The sequence below is a fragment of the Nothobranchius furzeri genome, chromosome 14, assembly GCF_043380555.1.
Source record: "Nothobranchius furzeri strain GRZ-AD chromosome 14, NfurGRZ-RIMD1, whole genome shotgun sequence".
Classification (NCBI taxonomy): Eukaryota; Metazoa; Chordata; class Actinopteri; order Cyprinodontiformes; family Nothobranchiidae; genus Nothobranchius; species Nothobranchius furzeri.
The window spans coordinates 22,679,617-22,699,708 of record NC_091754.1 but is presented as its reverse complement, the minus strand read 5'-3'; positions in this window follow the sequence as shown (position 1 = coordinate 22,699,708).

Genomic DNA, 20,092 nt, shown 5'->3' with positions numbered 1-20,092 from the left:
ACCCTGTCAGTCAGATTCCAGAGATCAGAGTAAGCCTTTGATCTGAGAGATACCGTGTTTCTAAATTGGTGGTATTGATCCATGCAGCTCCTGCTCATAATGGCACAGTCATCAGGAATGCCAGTCAGCTGAAAAGAGGAAGCGACCAGCCACAAGCAGTGTTGAGCTCAACAGAATTTTTGGGATTACGGCTCAGTCGCTTAAAAAAGCGAAATAAAAGTTATTAAAACTGTTCAAAATGAATCCACAGGTGCCTTGCTTACGAGAACACTGTCCTTCCTTGGTCAAAGAAAATAAATAAATAGATCAAACTTGCATCACGTGACTGCGGCTTCTGCGGCGGTCACATAATGTCATGTGAAACAGGAGGAAACGTTATATTTTACACGTATAAGTTTCAATATAAATATATGAACCTTTTACTTTTTTATTTGTGTTTATATGTTGGTTAAATTAAATATGTAAGCGAGTTACTACCTGCTATCCACCAAAGCTGCAACTACTAAGCAACTAACCAACCATAGATAACTGCTTTAGATCTAAAATAAAAAATTCAGATACCAGCCCAATAGCTACAAATAGTTTACTTACATTTAAACTTGGAATTAGCCCCGAAATGGCTGCCAGCTTCTGATCCACCATCTTTTAGAAAATGCAACAGCGCTGTTGGGACGAAAAAATGAATGCAAGTCAACGGGGCTGAAAAAGCTATTTTCTAATTCTGCCTGTTTTGTGCCATGGATTTCACATATGATGTCCTTAAATTTTAAAGACACATTTTGATAGAGAACGCGCTTATTTTCGAATGGTGGAAAAGCTATTTTAGGTTTTGTGTGAAAATAAGTCCAGGACTATAAATGTGCTTCACGAAAGTGGTCGTTTCCTCTTTCAGGACTTATTTTCAGTGGATGCATTTGTGTTTTCGATAAAATAATTGTCTAAAACCTTGTACACAAAGTAATTTTAGAATGTTATTCAAAGATAATCATTGTTTTGTGTGTACTGTGAAAGACAACCTCTCACATTGAACTGAATGCAGAACAGTATTATTGAATCATTGTTTTTGGATTTGAAACTTAGATGCATTAACACACTTCCTGGTGACATTTGGGTTGATTAAGGTGATGGTGACATGAAAACTCCCCCTGCCCTGGTCACGCATGTTACTTCTGCTCTCTTGTGTGAATCCACAGGTGACAGTTCAGATTCCCTAACTGGGTAAAACGTTTCCCACATTGGTCACAAGGAAACAGTTGTTCTCTAATGTGGATCTGCAGGTGATGTTTCAGACTCTGTGACTGAGCAAAATGTTTTCCACACAGGTCACAGAGAAAAGGTTTTTCTCCTGTGTGGGTCTGCAGGTGATATTTCAGAGCATGCTGCGTAGTAAAATGTTTCCCACAGTGGTCACAGAGAAATGGTTTTTCTCCGGTGTGGATCCGCTGGTGACGTTTTGAGTTGACCAATAACCAAATATCTCGTCACATTGGTCACAGGAAAACATCTTTTCTCCAGTGTGGGTCAGCTGGTGACGTTTTAACAGGGATGGAAATCTAAAACTCTTGTCACATTGTTCACAGCAGTGGATCTTCTTTGCTTTCTTCGTAGATCCGTCCAAATGTCCGACACTCAGTTCCTTCTCCACTTTCTGCACTTCTTTGCTGGTCGGGTTCTTTGAAATAAAGAAAAAGATATAGATACAAGTGCGTGTACACACACAGGTGCTCACATGGTGCTCTCAAAAGTATGGGCTTGGGCACATTAAACACAGGTCTTAAGACTATGGTGGGCACTTCATGTACTGTGATTAATTATCGTGATTCTTCAGTTAAGCAATAATGATTATATATATATATATATATATATATATATGTATATATATATATATATATATATATATATATATATATATATATCATCAAGTTGACGCAGTGATAGCTAGATCTTGTATTGTTGTTGTGTCCCTTTCTTTGTCTTTTTCTGCAGGTCTAGAAGCAGACTCTTGTTCATTGTTTATTTTTGTGGACCCCCCCCCCCCCCCCCCTCTCTCTCTCTCTCTCCCCACCTTTTCTTTTCCTTTCTCTTTCACCTCTGTCTCCGTGTCTGGTCGGAATTACCAAGCATTCAACAACAATAACAATAAAGTTTTAAGTATCAGGCGTGGCATTAAAAGCAAACGCTTTGATGCTCCACCTGAGAGTAAATCTGTAAGGCTTGTCACCAGCATTCAGACATCAATTCTGCTTGCTTCACAGCCAGACAGGACACGGTAAAAATAAATAAATAAAAAAAAAAGAAATAAAGAAAAAGAAAACAAAAAGCTATTAATGCAACTACTTCCAGAAATGTCCTCACTCAAACATGTTTAGATTTGGAAAATTATAGGCAGATTAACTAAGGTTTGTCATGATACATTGACATGATAATTTCATAGCAGAACATTATATGACAAACTGGAGTATTACCTGCATTTTTTTCCCAAAAGCATCAGATGTTTCCTAGCAACCAAGTTTCATGTTTACATTTATGGCAAACAAATTTATCCAAACTTTTGACCTAAATCTCAGATCTACAAATTAAAACAACCAACCACTTCCAGTGACGACATTTTGCTGTTGATGGCACTTCTCTCTGCACTCCAGCAATCACCTCTGGAAGATTCAAAAGAGCACAACATATCAGAGGAAATGTTGTAGCAAATAGCAATTATAGATGGCTAGCTCTATAAAAAGTACTTTATATTATTTAAAATCTACTGATTTCCATTTCAAGACTTCACCGGCAGCCCAAATCACCCTTCATTATTAATATGGATCTGCTGCCAGTATTTCATGCACTAACAGCAAAGATTTGACAGACAAAAGTCAAAGTTCCAAAAAGTCACTTCAGAGGAGCAGAGGAGTTTACTATCCTACTAAAAAGTCCAAAAAGCTTTTTTTTCTCACCGTTTTTTCAAAGACGTTGATCTATTCTCTGCAGGTTGAAAGTGTCCCCTCAATAGTTCAGAACAGATTTAAATACGGCAGCATTATTTCCATGGTGGTGAAATTCCAGAATCAACTTTAAAAGTAGACAATTCATTAATGCTTTTAGAACTTTTCAATTTTGGCTTCCAAAAAAATTTAGAATTAAATAATTATAAATAATGGTATGGTGGAGTTTTTTGTGCGTTTGTACACCCTCAGATAAATGACCGTGATTGGAAAATACCAAAATGCCCACCAACAGTACACGTACATAAAAATCATAAATTTCTTTTATGAAAATCTACTGACTGATGCACTGATCAATAGAATATATTCAGTATAGTGATGATCCATAAGGTAAAGAAAATGAAACCAGTCTTTGCATAATTGTTTTACTGGACAAAATCTGGGCAGCTAAGTTTGTGTCTCGTCTCTTTTAGACCTAAAATAAAGGATGGTGGTCTGAAACTCGCTCCAGTAGCTCAGAGTACACGCCTGATATATAAGCAGGGGTGCACATACTATTTTTGGGTTGGTACTCAGGGGAGAACCTATGGTTGTTGCTTGGTCCTCACATTTTTTAATGCACTTAATTCTTAACCCAATTCACAATAGGAACAAAACAGAGTAACGCGTTGATGATGCAACATATTTTCATTTTGACTGAAAACAATAAGTACAACAGGTACATATTGCCAGCTTAACTTAAACCTTCTAATTTTCAAATAACACGACTGAGTTGTCTGAATATAGAACATAATGTGTAAACAGCTGCTTTTGTGACAACAAAAATCAAATAAAATGAATTTTAAAGCACTTTACAAAATTCCTATTTCAGAGCACTGAAGTTTTTAAAATGGCATAAATGTAATTTTTATTCTACAGCCTCTCATCATCCTCATCATCCTCCTCCTCACTATCCTGACTGGCTTCCTCCAGTTCACACACAGCAGAGGACAACTTTCTGATGTTCTCTGCTGTTAGTATGTTTATCAAATACTGGATGACTGAAGTTTTCAGTGCCTATGTAAAAGGCGCTGTTTTTGTCTGAGGGTGGGATTTCCACGGCATAATCTGCACCACATCTCTGTGCGTTCATCGTTTGTTTGAAACCAGCCGACCTCCTGCAGCCACTTCTCCGCGAATACTCTTTTCTTTTGCGGTTCCGACTCAGTCTGACGTTTTTCAGGAGGCGGAGGAACACCAAAATAATTACTTAATGGAGCTTGCTTCTTGGACATCTTTAAAATGCTCCAGAAATGTCTGTCTTCCTCCACAAAATCTTAGGTGCGCAAATGCTTGCCGCCGCTTTTTTTCAGGTGCGCATTGTTCATTTTGACAGCGCATGCGCACCTGTGGACCACTTATGTGCACACCTGTATATAAATCCATTTGTTAAAAACTAATACAATGTTAATTTCTTTGTAAAACTAAAAAACAAAAATTTTTGTCAACTAAAACCTTTTTCAGTTTTAGTCAACTAAAACTGACTAAGACTAAAATTGAGATACCCGCCTGCAGTGGACTGGCCACCAGGCATGTCCCAGTAGGCCGTTTACCCAATGTGGGCCTGTCCAGTACACACAGGACCAGCAGGGTAGCTATAAAAAGTGTTTTTGGACACTTTTAAGTTCATTTTTTCTTTAACATACAAATAAAGGAGAGTTAAAACAAGCACCATTTCAGTTTTTTGCCTTTTTAACTTGACCAGCTAGCTGATCAGTAAATGTTGTTCTTCTAAAAGCAGCATAGGCAAAACTCTATCATTATCACACCAACAACATTTCGTGGTTGAGAAGGCATTTCAACATACTTATTTTGTGGTTTCTGATATGCGGTTAATGTTATTGGGTCTGCATGCTGCTTACTTCCGCTAGCTGAGGTTCTGCATTTGTGAAAACCACAAAAATGCCTAATTTGTTATTTTTGCTCGGCACACACAACCTAGAATTTGGATCATGTTTCATTTTAAAGGCAAGCGCAGCCATTTCTCAACCTCTTAGCTGGAAAGCACTTATTAAGTAACATGAGGCTTTAACAGAAAAATAAAAGAAAAAAATGTGTTACATTTCATTATTGGTTTATTCTTTTGACATTTGTTACCAATTAGATGCACATTTGTTTTCATTACTTTGAGAAATGGACAGAATGTTAAATCACAGGTTGGCTCAATGCACATTTGAAAATCTTCTGACATTTAGAGCAGGCCACCTTGCATCACACATACACAAGCCAGACAGGTGTTGGATTATTTATGAATTTTTTCCGAATCCATACCATTGACGTTGATAGGGGCTTCATCTAAGAGTGTGTGCTACTGATTCATTACCCTGCATTCGATGCCCTGGGAGAAGGGAAGGGGCAAGGCTTGAAGCATTGCACAGAATATTAAATCTGTCGTACTGAACATCAGTGGAATGAAGAAATCCCATGAAGTTCCAAATGCAAATATTAAATAACAAATGGTTGCATGGAAATTAATGACTTTTAACCCAAATGGAAACCTGGGAAATGAAGGAAGAGTAAAGTGCAGGTAGTGATTTAAAATATGAACAAACAGGTTGGTGTAAAGCCTCGCGCTAAACACACGTGCAATTATTATTGATGGGTGTTTGTTTGCAACAGCTGTCTTTGTTTTTATCAGTGATTCAGGCTTGTTCACACCTCATTACTTTTGATTGGGAGTCTAGTAGTCTAGTAATTAGTGTTCTGATAATCCACGTGTTACAACAGGAAGACACACACACACACACACACACACACACTGGCTGAAAAACTATTGCAACCTAACTGGATACATCTGATATTATTGGCCGATGTTTGGCCTGGCAAGCCATCCATTATATGTGAATGCATAGTCTATCTATGACCCAGAGAGAAAGTGGAATCTACGGATGTCTTTCAAACTGTCTCCACATGCTATTGGACAATGAACAAGGTGACATACCCAACTCTACAGAGATCATTCAAAGGACCAGTCCTTACATTTAGATACATACATAGATTACGTTGTCAAAGAAGATGCAGACACATCCTTTTTCTGCTCTTGACTCAAAGAAAAGCCAATGTCTAAAAAGTTGTCCAAATCTGATGCTTCAAATGAGCCGCCGCCATCTTGCGCTCCGTTGCAGTAATGTCCCGCCAACCAAACAGAGTGCACTGTGATTGGCCCATCAAAACGATAGAGCACTGTGATTGGCCCACCAAACTGGCAGGGGGCTGTGACTGACCCACCAAGCCAGCAGAGTGCTGTGACTGGCCCACCAAGCCAGCAGAGTGCTGTGATTGGCCCTAGCAAACTGGTAGAGCGATGTGATTGGCAAGTTACACGACTGTTTGGGCGTGCTGAGGCTCTAATGGAGCGTGGCTAGACCGACCTGCAGAGCAAACTCCTTTAGCTTCTGCCACTGTATGTCTAGATTTCTAGGCAAGCTGATATCTGCATTAAAATGCAACATCCAAAATTCTTGGTATGAGTTTTTAATCTTTTATTTCCACAACTTTTACGTAGCATGCACGTCTTTAACATCAAACTCTTCAGGTGCTTCTCCCCCCAGTCAAAATGTCGACATATAACAGATAAAAGGTTTAGTCTTTGAGATATTTTTGTTTGTTAGGAACAACTGGCCTAATGTAAATTGAAGTAATGGAAACTCTTTTAATAGTGTTCAAGTCAATAAATGGGTTCAGCCCTGCCTATTTTTCAGAGATGTTGCAGCCACGCATTCTCTCGGAATCCAGAGCTCAGCTGAGGACAAGAGGGGACAGGGCGTTCTTAGTGGGTCCGAGACCATGGACTGCCCTTACCTTAACTTGTAGGCTCTCCCCATCAGTAGAGGTTTTTAAAATGAGGTTTAAGACCTACTTCTATGATCTGGCTTTTTACATGCTTCTGTTATGTTGATACAGTTGGCTTTCATTTGTCTCTGCTGGTTTTAGCTGTTTTATTTAAATTGTACAGCACTTTGGTGGCATGTTTCATGCCTGTAAGGTGCTTTATAAATAAAGGTGGATTTGATTTGATTTTAAGTAGTTGTCATAGTTTGCCGTGATAATGTTTTAAGTTTAATTATGCATTAAAGGAGATATGTCATGTTAGTTCCGTAAATGTATTTATTTATTGTGTGTGTGTGTGTGTGTGTGTGTGTGTGTGTGTGTGTGTGTGTGTGTGTGGTGGGGTGTTGGCATATGCTGGTATCAGTTTATATCGGTATCAGAAGTTAATAATAATATTGTACTGGTGTATCGGATGTTGGTAAAAAGAGACATTATTGAACATCCCTAAACCTAGATCAGCCCTTGTCAAGCCTCTTCAAATTACAGAGTCCGATGTCGACCAAGTGAGTTTCTGCTAAATTTCCTCAGAAAATCAGTTGATGCACACTTCAGCGTCCAAGTGGAACACACCCTTCGCCTGCAACCCTTCATTCACCTGAAATGCAGCGTTCCCATGTGCCTGAATCCACACGACAAGATCAGAAGTGTTTCCCACAAACTTAATTTCAATTAAATTCTGATTTGGAAACATTTTAGCCACAGAAACCTTTCTGTGCTAAAGTTACTCGACACTAGATTTATCACAGAATAGGTTGGATAGTTTACTGTTTTTCTGCTGTAACTATTGATTTATTTCCCACAGATTGCCCAAAGACAGACATGTTTGTCTAGAATGCAGAGAGCGTTCTCTGAGGCAATCAGAAATGAGTAATGAAATATTTTTCCATCTTTTAATGCCCAAGGCTTGTTCAGATTGTGTTGGGCCTTGTGCATTTTAGAAACCTCGTGGTTGAAACACACCAGACATTTACTTTTATTATCAATAACAGATTAAAGAAAAGGACAAAGTTGTCTTTGACACCTCTCCCCCATCTTTGGATCTTTTACGTTGTTCTTTTTATTTCTCCATGCAGAACACAGACTTTGTGAGAGACTAAACACCTCCTTTTGTACCTTTTCATGCTGTTATAGGGTAAGTGTGTTGAGCTGTTAGATTCAACACCTCTCCAAAGACATGTCAAAGTAAAATACTTCCATTTGACACCAAAAACAAGAATAAACATTCACGTTAAAGTGTGTTCTTTGTCCAACCAGCCATTCCTCCCCATCCCCACACATGTTTCTCCTCCTGCTCCCTCACATCATCACACAAACATGTACATAGGGCCTTGGGGGGTGGACAAGTCAGGGGGTATGGGTATGGACCCCATTTCCGCATTCCTGTGGCAGCCTGCCCCCCAATTTTATTTGCACCTTAAACACTTCCACCAATGAAATTCCACGCAAACACACACTTAGGGCCTTGGGAGTGAGCATATTCTGCCGTATGGTTAGGGTCTGGGGTGGTGGGTTGCTTTGCTCAGCGTTGGGCGGGGGAGCCTGCTCATCAGCACCCCAGCAGAAAGGGTCGAACTCTGGGAACCGGTGATGGTTGTACCCTATGTACAGCAGTACCGGGACCAAAGTGAATAGGGTGTGTATGGGGAGCATGAGTGGGTGTCCGGCATGCATTTTTGTCTTTGGTTGTAGGTGTATGTGAGCATGAGGGAGGGCGTGTGTGACTGTGTCTGACTGTACATGTCAGGTGGGGCCTGACTCCTCCCTTCTCCTGGGACTTCTTTTGATGCTATACATCGTCGTCTCCCCTCCCCCTGCCACACCTGGTGTGGAGTGTGGTGCCTTGGTCTGCCTGAGTGTTCGCGGCTCCCGGATCAGGGGGTTTAAGATTTTTGGCGTCTGCCTGATTAATCCCAGTGGCTGCCTGGTGGGATCTGGGTCCCCGGCGGGGGTGGTCGCCCCTGGGTCCTGGCTCGCTGGGTTCCGGGCTCGGCCGACTAGGGGTTGGTTGGCTGCGGGCGGGCCTGTGGGCTTGCGGTTGATATCTCCTGGGACTCTGCCGGCTGCTGGTTGTGGCCCCCCGGGGCGATCCTCTGTGCCTCTTGAGGTGGACAGGGACTTTTCTGGTCGCAGTCTCCTTGGGGTCCCTGTGCTCTGGGGCAGCTCCTGGACCTCTGGGACTTGGAGCTCCCTCCGTCTCCTACACATCTTTAGGGGGCAGATCTGTGGTCCCTCACATTCTCTATTGGACGCTCCTATAGAGAAACCTTACATTTACAAGCGCGTGTACACACACAGGTGCTCACATTGTGGTCTCATAAGTATGGACTTGGACACGTTCAACACAGGTCTTAAGGCTATGGTTGGCACTTAATGCACTGTGATTTATTATCGTGTGATTGTTCAGTTAAACAATGTTGATTTTATATTTCCTCATCAGGTTGACGCAGTGATAGCTTGCTCCTGTTGTATTGTTGTGTGTCCCTTTTCTGCAGGTCTACTGTACATGCAGACTCTTGTTCATCAGCATCAACCCCCCACCCCCCCACCCCACCCCACCCCACCCTTTGTCTCTTCCTTTCTCTTTCACCTCTGTTTCCGTGTCTGGTCGAAATTACAAGCATTAAAAAAAAATAATAACAATAAAGTTTTAGGTATCAGGTGTGTCAGTTAAAGCAGAACCTTTGATGTTCCACCTGAGAGTAAATCTGTAAGGCTTGTTACCAGCATTCAGATGTTAATTCTGTTTGCTTCACAGCCAGACAGGAAACGGAAAAATAATAATAATAAAAAATAATAAGTGTGTTCTTTGTTATTTTAAGCTTAAACCAAGTTTAACTAGCCACATTATGATAGAGTGTGTTCACATCAGGCTATATAATATAATAAATGTTTTTGTAAAAATAATGTAGAACTATCTGACCTGAGTTTACATGGACACGGATGGATGGATGGATGGATGGATGGATGGATGGATGGATGGATGGACTGATTGGTTAATGAAAGGAAAAATGGAAATTAGGGGAAAAAAATAACTAATAGTATAAAAAAGCCAAGTTATTGTCTAAAGCTGTGAATCACAGACAAATAAAGCATCATTTCCTTTTATTTAGCTGCTTCTATTTTTCTGCAGCAGTAATATTTTAAAGCACAAACAAATCTCTGCAAAACACCACAGGAAACTCTCTGGTGGCCGGGTGTTGTGTGACGTTTTATCTATCTTCTCTAACATCACTGCACTATGTTTACTTCCAGAGGCTCAGCGTTGACACAGACACCCTGAACTGTTGTTTTATTGAAGCCGAGACTATACAAGGCCTTGTTTTTGTTCTTTTCACACATCATCAGGACAATTTGACACATCCTAACCTACCCTATACTCTCCACTGTTGTGGAATCTCAGAATGGTCGCAGGCACATAAAGTACTTCAGACAGAAACATGCTCCTGCAGAAGTTTGTGTGCATTTTCCTTTAATAACAAGCTCGGAGAGAGATGTGGCTGTAGAAATTTCATGGAAGAGCAAGAATCAATGAACTCATTGTGCTGTGGGTGTATCTTCACCAGTCAGATGGCAGCATGTGCAAAACGTCATCGTCTAGGGTGGTACAGATAGGGCTGACAACAAAAATGTGCTTTTTTGCGAGGGGATGTGTTGTCTGGATAAAAAAAAAGGTAACTAAATGTAAAGATAGAATTTAAACACATTTTCTAAATTTTACAAATTATTTATAATGTGTCTGTGTTATAAAAAATATAAATACATAAATTAAACTAGATCATGTTTTAATTTTTGGTAAGTTGAGCACTTTTTAAATCAAATTATGACTAACGAATTTTAAAAATACGCCTTAGCTGATTAGAAATCTCATGCCTGATTTTAGTAAAGTAACAATTCAATGGAAAACATTTAAGATACACAAGTGATGACAAAACAGAAAAATTGTTCTCTTAAAAATTTAAAATATGAGTTTGTCCCGGTTGGGTAAAGCGATTTTCTTTTCTCTGATTTTTCCAAATGGCCTGAGGTTGTTCAGTCCAGCTTCACATTTGTTGAGTTTCTTTGTTCATAGTTTCAGGTAAATTCAAGGGCCATTAGGGAATTTAAAAAACTGGCAATTTTTTGTTTCTTTTAAGCGAAAAAAAAGTCTGAAGATGTTCATAAGTAAAGCTCAAACTACAACTAGCTAAAAAGTTACACTTGAATAATTTAGTTTCTGCAGAAACAAAATGTCCATCTCCCCTCTGGGCTGCAGAAAATAGCTAATTTAAAATATATATATATTATTTGCATCAAAATCAAATATATTTCATTTCCACTCTAAAGCAGTTCAAGTGACAAAACTCATTTCACTTCAGTCTCAGAGTCTCTGGAGAATCACATCTTTGTTTGCGGGGAACTTCTCGACGACTCTGACCATCCCACACTTCTCACAGATAACAAAGAAATAAGCATTCATGTGTGGGGTTTTTTTCCCCATCAAACGTCGTGCTGGTTTACTATTAATCTGCATGTTTTAGCAGTCCGAGAGATCTATTTGTGTATTTTCTCACTGATAAACATTCTGTGTCACTCGGTGCCAGATCCAGAGTTCTCTGAGACTTGAAGACAAACCTTTTGCATGAGTTACCAGACAAAGAATATCTCCTGCAGCACTGAACAGATGCTCAGAGGACAGACTTTTAATTCACTCCCAGCAAAACAAGCTGCTGTGTTTTTATCAGAGAAGAGGCAGGAAACCCACTGAGACGAGGATAAACAAATCCTAACGTCTCCATTGCTAAATTAGCAATCAAGGTAATTAGACAGTTCTTCTGTAGTCACCAAACCCTTGAGTGCACCGGTTTTGTGGTGGAAGTGCGGGCACCTCTCCAAATGACGTTAACACAGGTTTAGCCGTTCACATCTAGAGCTCCTGGTAAATTACTTTTTGATGAACCTCCACCTGAGACTCTAAAGATGTTCATGATTACAGAGAAGTGCCCGACACACACAGACGTCTCAGTTCATGTAGAATAGGCTAAACAAACACGATTAGTTTGATTTGAATCATTTTCCCGCCCCATCATTTTTCTAAAGATAGTCGTCTGCATGTACATAATTACAGATGATCAAGAAAATTGTATTTTTGCTGAAGGATGACAATGCCAGTCAACAATGTCTCATTTTGTTCACAAAAAGAACAAACAACTTAATCACAACTGCTGTGCCATTGAATATGATGTAACTCATTAAAACTATTTCCCACCCCTAAGTGAAATTTAGTCTGATGCCATATTCCCCAGAGTTAGAAAAGTGGGCAAAATACTTTTTGACGCAGCCCAGTCATTCTCCCAATCTGGCAGTATTCTGTTAGCTTTAGCTTAGCATAAACAATGTAAGTGAATGGGAACAGCTAGCATATCAATTATTCAAATTCAAACTGACTCCTACTTCTGTAAACATAAATTTGTGGCTACTAGGCTCATACCAGGTGCAGTTATTTGAAGGAACAGCATACTAAGTTGATCTAAAAATGGCAGAGTACCATATTTTCTGGAGTATAAGTCGCTCCGGAGTATAAGTCGCACCAGCCATAAAATGTATAATGAAGAAGAAAAAAACATATATGTCGCACTGGACTATAAGTCACATTTTGGGGGAAAATTTTATTATTTTTCTTACAAAATCTGAGACCAAGCATTTCACATTGCAAGACAAGTACCGGTAACAATAACAGAATAAACAAGCAGGGCGCAGCAGCGCGCCGTGGTCTCCAGCAGAGAATGGCGGTGTTTGAAACCCTCCCAGTGGGGCAGAGGAGCTGAAACCTGGTCCGGAGCCGGCCCGCAGCAGGGAGGTATACATAATTTGGTATATGTCACTTTGGTGTATAAGTAGCAGGACCAGCCAAGCCAGTAGCGGTTTTAGGCATGGGCAGACAGGGCAGTTGCCCGGGGCGGCATTTTTTCATGACACAAAAGGGGCGCACAAGCGCGGAGTAAAAAAAAAAAGGAAATCTGCGCCACACCGAGGTTTTCTATTATCTGTCATATGACAGTGTCTGGATTGGAAACAGCAAGTTGGCGCCCCCTGCAGTTGCAGGCGCTCCTGCTGACTGAGAACGTTCACGTGCACCGTGTGTCTATGAAGAACAGGAAGGGGAGGGGTGCGGCGGGGGAATTCACCTCTGCGTCTTTCCCAAAAGAAATGAGCGTGCAGGGGCTGAATCAACTGTATTAACATGGCTAAAGTCAATCACATCTTAACGTTCTTCCATATTTCATTCATAATATCATAAACACAGGCCTATCATTCTTTCAGGTTTCTCTGAATTGTGTGAAATGGGCGAATAAAAAAAGGAAAAACAAAACGATTTTGTGGTCACCCCCCATCAAAGTCAAATAGTTTAGTCCTGACTAAAGGAAACTTACTGAGTCAGGAGCCAAACAGAAGAGATGAACATAAAAAGGCTAAAACCACCAGGTGCCCCTTTCAGGGGGAAAAAAAGAAAAAAGAGCAGAAAGATAAAGGTATGTAGCTCTCATGATGCATGTTTTCAATTTTTTGAACCAGTTAACTGGGATTTTAACAGTTAAATGTGGTCAACTAATTGCTAACAGAGCTAATAGGGCTGAAATATTGAAACGAATATTCAAATGGTTCGAAAAAAGTCCTTGAATCGTTTTTTACTGATTCAAACTAGGATTTGTTAAATGCTCGCTGCAGCCTGTGGCCTGCCTGAACAACAACAAACACATGTTGATCATGTTCACATAATAATAAATAAAACAACTCTACAAGCAGAAGAAAACTCCCAAGTCACCACTAACTATCCTGTTTATTTATTGCAGATGGCTGCACTGATTATTTTACCTGATTTTTTCTGTAAAAGTTGGCATTTTTGTTAGTCTACAGTTTTTTATGTCAGTTTAAATTACAATTTCAGAGGCAATTCTAAAATATTATGGATCATGAGATCTATTGGAGATCTACCCCAACATTTGGACTGCTCTGCCAGTCACTGTGGCTCAAGCTGAGAGGAGCTTTTCAAAACTTGATCAAGTCATACCTGAGGTCACCTATGTTTCAGGGGCGGCTCACTAACCTGGCTCTGATTAGTATCAATCACTCAGTAGGGGAGCAGATTTCATATGATGACATTATTGATGACGTTGCATCAAGGTTAGGTTTTAATTTTAGTTTGTGTTTTCTGTTCTAAGTGCAATGCTGTAGTGATTATCTTTAGTTTGTTACGTGTGAAATATTTTTGCAATTTAGAATATTTATTATCTATTATGTTCATATATTCTTAATATTTAGTTATTGTTTGTTTTTGTATATTTGATTCTATATATTTTGATACAGTATATAATGTATAGTGCTTTACATTCTGACAACTTCATAGTAATTAATGTAAATATGTGCAACTTAGAAAAATGAATGTTCAATAGTCGTTCTAATAAAACATGCCTGTTTGTAGAAAACATGCGTGTGTTCATGCAGGTGGGGTGGTGTGGTGGTGGTGGTGGGGGGCGCTCAAAGGGGGCCTCGCCCGGGGAGTAATTCGATGTAGAACCACCACTGAGCCAAGCTATGAAAAAAAGTGCAACTTATAGTCTGGAAAATACGGTACATGACAGATGAAGTGTCTTCTGGGGCCACCGCACCTTGTCCTTGTGCCTTGCAGCGGTGCATTGTCATATTGTGGTCCCACGTCTAAATCTGCTCCTGGAATTTCTTTGTATTACCTATTTTCCTGATTTGCAGTCTATGCAATTATTGAGTTCAACAAGAAAGATTAGGATCATTATTGAGTAATTATCATGACTTTTTCACACGAAATACTAGCTGTTACCATTCACTTACATCATGTTTGCTAAGCTAAAGCTTACAGAATACCGCCAGATAAGGAGAATGACTGGGTTGGTTATAAAATGCTTTTCTCCCACTTATATAACTCGGGAATATGGCCATGGATAAAATTTCACTAAGAGGTGGGATATCCCTTTGTAACTTTTTCACATGTATGAATCATTTTAAATATTTTTCTTGAGCCAGTATGAACTAAAACGAGCCTTTACAGCATTAATGAAATGTTACTCAGACCCCACCGCCCCCTGTGGCCAGAACATGCACTTGCAACTTCAGAGTTGGCAACTCCCCTCTGGTGGAGGGAGCTGTGGAGTGGAGCTGGAGTTCGCTTCCTGCATGTTTTAGATTGTTAACATAGCTGATTTGTTTGCTTTTGTGATGAATTGCTCCTCTAGAAACTAATAAAAGCCGAGGAGACCATTCGGCAGTTAAATTAAGGCGTTAAAAATACGAATTCACAGCAAGGAGATACATTTCATTTTCGGTTTAACCAAAGTGAATTAATAACAGATACTAGGGGGTACTAAAAGCAAGCAAAGCTGCTTAGTATCCCTTTAAAAAACAAGTTCACTCATATTTTCAACACATTTGCAGCAGTCCCTAGTATAAATGAATGCTTTCTGAGTCAATCTCTGTGGATAAAAAGCTCCTGTGTTCCCATTTCAGGAATTAGAAGCGAGCTAGAACAGAGGTGAGCAGAAAACCTCACCGGGGAGAGGGCCAGGAGGCATCCTAACTAGATGCCCGAGCCACCTGAACTGGCTCCTTTTGATGTGAAGGAGTAGCAGGTCTACTCCGAGCCCCTCCCAAATGACCGAGCTTTTCACCCCATTTCTAAGGGAGAACCCAGACTCCCTGCAGGGAAATCTCATTTCAACCACTTGCATCAGTGATCCTGTTCTTTTGGAATTGTGCGACATAATTTAATAACTTTTAACAAAACAAAGCACAAATCCATGATTTTTAACCAAAACATCAACTAATACAATGCTAACTATCTTCAGGAAAGTCACATCCACCAATACAACAAGCTACACAAAAATCACCTCCATCACTCACCTGAGAGATTGATAGTCAGCTGATTCAGGATCAGATCTCAGCTGCATTAATTGAACACAGACCACATCCACAGTCTTTTATTCAGGGATTTATCCTATGAGCCCCACACACCTTGGCTGGGTGATAACCAAGAACACTTGGGAGTCACAGGAGTCTGTGATTGCTCACAGCCTGACACTAATGATGCTGTGTAACTGTCTTTCAGTATTAGACGAGAGCAGACGCTCTCTCTCCAAAGCGCTGCAGGGAGATCACACTAGTTGTGCCAGGTGTAGCAGCAGCAGCATATCTGAGCTCCGAGAGGCGGCTCCGGTCCCCTCACCCAATAATTTTGTTATTTCTTGGCACTGTTTGGTGTGACAGGAAAGCCAGCGCTTTATTATAGTATCATCACTGACTGCAGTGTTTATTGTTTTGACAAGTAGTCTGTGACTTTGACAAGACGATAAAGTTAGTCTGCCTTTTAACTCAGCTGGAAACAGAAGGGGGGATTATAATAAATCGTAATCCAGGCTAGTTCACAGAACCTGGATGAAGTCTCTGGTTAGGACACAATCTGGAGCGCCGTTTTGCTGGATAATGAGAAAATTGGTCGGTTATATCTTAAAAGAGATTTTCCTGTGAAATTAATTTTTCATTGCAGGGAGCATATTCATTTAGATGGAACCATATCCTGGGTTTCAGAGTCTAAAACATTCATTAAGGGTGACATGTCTGGGTCAAAAAGTCACTTTAAGAGCAGAGATGAGGATTTATGAAGGGAGCTGAGAGATGAGCTGCTGTAAATTACATTATAGCAAGGGTATAGGTTTGGCATGGGCGGAGGTGACGTGTCCCCACCAATACCAAACCAGCGATGACCAAATAGTCACCACCAATAATCTGACCACCCTCGCTAAAAAAATACAAAAACAAGCCATTCAATGTCTCCTTACACCAGAGGTGCAAAAAGGCTTAAATGACGTTCTCTCCTCGTGTCCTATGGCCAGTGAGACTCACTGTGCTTGCTGTCACGTGAGACAAACTACGCTGGTTGTTATCAGCGCCAAAGCTCGAAGGAAAACGTTCCAATCATATGCAAGACTCCTGTGTTTGCATTGCGACATGACTGACACATGGGGCCAAAAGGGAGCGAGTGTAACCGAGGCTCCTGAGAGGACGACACTAACTGTATAGAAGCTGCACATGATGACGAGAGGATGACAGCCATGAACTTGAGAGGCTCTTTTAATAACTACTGCCTCTTCGCATTACAGCAGTCAAGTTCACCAAAAACCAACCCACACACTTCCAATCGTCACAATAAAAGTGCTGTACACCACATCCTGTCTGACTGTATTCACCAAAATAAGAGTTTCACAAACGTAGTTTACATGAGGATGGAGGCAAAAAAGAAGGTTGAGGACACAAGGAACTATTTTCCAAAGAAATGTGTAAGACACTTAAAGCTAAGTTTGCTAATGTAATGAGTCCATCTTGTAGCGACATGAATGGCCTCATATTTCTGACACAAAGGTCACACTTCCCCAGTTAGGTCGAGCTGGGTCAAGCTGTAACTTTTGTTCCACAGATTATCCGTCACAGGAGCTGTACAGTCTGCTAAACACTGTCTTTTATCTGTCTGCTGTTCCTCCGCAAGATGAAGGACACTTCAAGATTTTAAAATAATAATTTTAATAAACTCTTTTTACTGTTTATTACAAGGTTTATTATAATCATCATAAATAATCATCATGGTTCAGTATAAATGTATTTAATTACTGAAATTATTTATTATTCCTTGGGTAATAATAATAATTATTTATGATAATCAGTAATGTTTGATCAGTAGGTCATTTGCACGTGTACACCTCATGCAGAGGGACTGAATCTAGGGTAAAGTAAACTTGCTCTCACATGTCTTTGCTCCATAACAACAAGCTTTCTGACGCTGAGAGGGCGTGTTCTGAGCTTTTGTTAAAACCAAAAACTCTTCAGTTCAACTTCAGTTCTTGAACCAAGCAGATACTCTCCGTGGTGATGAGGGTTATCCCAGAGGACGAGGGTCGGCCGCCCGAAGCCTCACTAAGCTGTTCTGTCACACCGATAGAATCGCTCCGAATAAACGCACCTGTAACCAGCTGACCACAACTCCTTCAGAGTTATTGATTTTGAGACGCAACTAGTTTCATTAGTCGTTGTGACCCGGAGACATCTCAGGACCGATTTGAGTCGCACCAAGGTCCTTCTACCAACCTCGTGCCCGGAGGAAACCATCTCCACCTGACATCTCGGATCGACCAGAGGGTCTCCTGAACTGGGTGAGGTAGATACTTTCCGACAGATGGCGTCCAATGCTGTTCTCTCTAAGAAACCATTCAGTTAGCTGCAAAACAACTTTTTCACCCAGAACGCGTTTCTTTCTCTGAAAGAAATCTTCTGAGATATCATCCACACATCCAACACACACGTTCCATTTTAGTTTTCCATTCAGACACAGGGTTGCTTTTAATATCAGGTTTTAATATCAAAGCTGTTATAAATTGTCATTTACAAATTGTCATTTCAATTGTCATCTTTTAAAATTGTTAGTAATAAATTCTTAACTTTTTAAACCTGACTCTTCTTTGAAATGAAACACAGAATGGCGTATATTCGGTTATTGAATAGCAAAGAATCTATTAAGTCTTCTGTTTAATAAATAAACTTTTGCTATTTATTTAAATATCTTAAATTAAAAGTTAATCTTTGGATTAAATATAGACCAAGCCCGTTAGTGTATGAACTTCTATCGATTGTATAAATATCCTAGATATTTATGCATGACATAAGTTCATATGCTAATGTGTCTGATCTTTTCTTCAGAATCTATCAAAGCTGATCGCAAACAGCGTTAATTCTAGTATGTAGATTGTCTACGCTGCAATGTTAATAGCGTTATTGGCAGTGCTAGGCTTTAGCGCTCAGCACACAGGTGGTAAATCATGATGAGCTACAGATGATTAACCTGCTGATTTACCTTTCTCTGAGAGAGAAACAGAACTAACTATGTTAATCATGGTCCTCTTACTCTCTGAGTCTAACTTCCATTCCGACTGAGAAATCTGCAGCCTTGTGCAAAGATATTATCAGCCTAACAGTTAACCCTTTAAAGCCGGACACATGAAATAATGATCAGAAAACAGTTTTTTTTAATTTTTTAACATTTTTTACTAATATGATACAAGAATTATTTACTTTTACAGCAATAAAACTAAATACAATTTGTACTTGGCAATGTTGCTTCCACCAGAGGCCAGAAAACATGTTTACAAATGAATAAAGCAGCTTTTTGAGGAAAAAAACAATTCTTATTAAAATTATTAAAAAGAAAGTGAACTTTTAAACTTAGAAATATGTGTGTAGATATGAAACAATTGTTGTTAAAGGGTTAAATTGACATGTTTAATATTATAATGTTGGTCACACACACTAGCTTTACAATAACATTTCACATTACAATTATAAATGCAGAATATCTGTGGGAAATCAATACTTTATTGTTTTATCATGAATCAAAGAGAAAACAACAACACACATTTGGGGGGTATGGGTCCCCACCAATGTCAAGAGTAAATCTACGCCAATGTATTATAGGACCACATTTTCCACATTCATTAATACTAACTGTAGTTGACCAGATCTGTTGTTCAGTTTGCATCTAGAATAGACCAGAATTACAATCATAAAGATTAAAATTTTATGTGATCCTTCAAATAGAAGTCATATTACAATGTTGGGACCTGAGCACCTTTAGAAATGAATACATTATTAGCTCCTAACCTGTGAAATCTCTGTTCCCTGCTTCTGCACATTTGCCCATTTGATCTGAAATCTTCCAGCGCGACGCCCCCCTCTGAGACAAACCAATGTCACTTGAAAGTACCAACAGACTGTGGTATCCCATACTAAACAGGAATGCTCTGCACGGCGATGGCAGCCACATTAATCCACTGTTGATCTACAGAGGGATCAAGCTGTTCAAAAATCAATGTCGCCATGAAAGCTTGATTTCTGGTCTTCATCGTTTCCTGAACGTCCGTGACTTATCCAGCACGATGGGCTTCTGCTTTGTGTTTGTGTGAGATGAACGGATAGAAAACGAATAAACATTTGCATTTTATTTTTGGGCAAGTTCAGCAGAATCAGACCCTGTGGAAGGTAACCACAGTGCAGATCGCATAAACGGTGAATACATTAAAGTCAATGCACTCTACCTCACGTCTCACAATGGATGAATGTTTATGTATAAATCTAAAGAAACTCCCTATGTAAAAAATACACATATAGTCCCATGTAAAAACTACGGATGCACATTGCCGTCATTGAAAAAAGTATAGTAGCAGTATCTCATAATAGAG